An 804-nucleotide genomic window follows, 5' to 3' on the forward strand; every position below is an offset into this window, starting at 1 on the left:
GTCGGGGCGAGGCGGCGACGGCGAGGTAGCGGCAGGGGACGCGGCGACGGCGGAGGAGGAGAGGCCGGAGAGATCGAAGTCGGGAGAGGAGGACGGCGCGCTAAGTGCTGTATATATAGCAATGGCATTGGTCCCGGTTCGTGGCACAAACCGGGACCAATGCCTCCTTTAGTCCCGGTTGATGCCGCCAACCGGGACCAAAGGCCTCTTTTCAGCAGCCCAAAGGGCGGGAAACGAAGACCTTTGGTCCCGGTTGGAGGCTCCAACCGGGACTAAAGGGTGGGCATTGGACCCGGTTGGAGCGTCTAACCGGGACCAAAGAACAGCATTGGTACCGGTTGGTGCCATGAACCGGTACCAATGGACCTGTGTAACTACTTTTTTATTTTTTGCAGCTATTTTTTTGTTGATTCTTCCTGCAGCTGTTTTTTTAGTCCCACCTCGCCAAGCGAGAGGCACTCGCAGCTGTTTATAAGCCCTAAGTGCAGATACAATGACGAAGAGGCTCAATGCTTCTGCACGTTGGTTAGCTTCAAGCCTTGCGGAATACGGTAGACTGCACAGAGCTATGTGCAGTGCAGTTGACACTATTCCAAAAGGCTTGAAGCAAATTAACGAGCATTGCGCCTCTTTTTTATTTTTAATGACTTATTACAACTTAGAAAAAAGAAAAAAAATAAATGTAGCAGAAAAGAAAAAAATATATAAAAAACCACTCAGAAATAAATAGAAGAAAAAATATAACAGAAAATAAAAAATATATAGAAATGAATAGAAGCAAAAAATAGTTATGATTAACTGTAC

Source organism: Triticum aestivum, chromosome 1B (genome assembly GCF_018294505.1).
Source record: "Triticum aestivum cultivar Chinese Spring chromosome 1B, IWGSC CS RefSeq v2.1, whole genome shotgun sequence".
Classification (NCBI taxonomy): Eukaryota; Viridiplantae; Streptophyta; class Magnoliopsida; order Poales; family Poaceae; genus Triticum; species Triticum aestivum.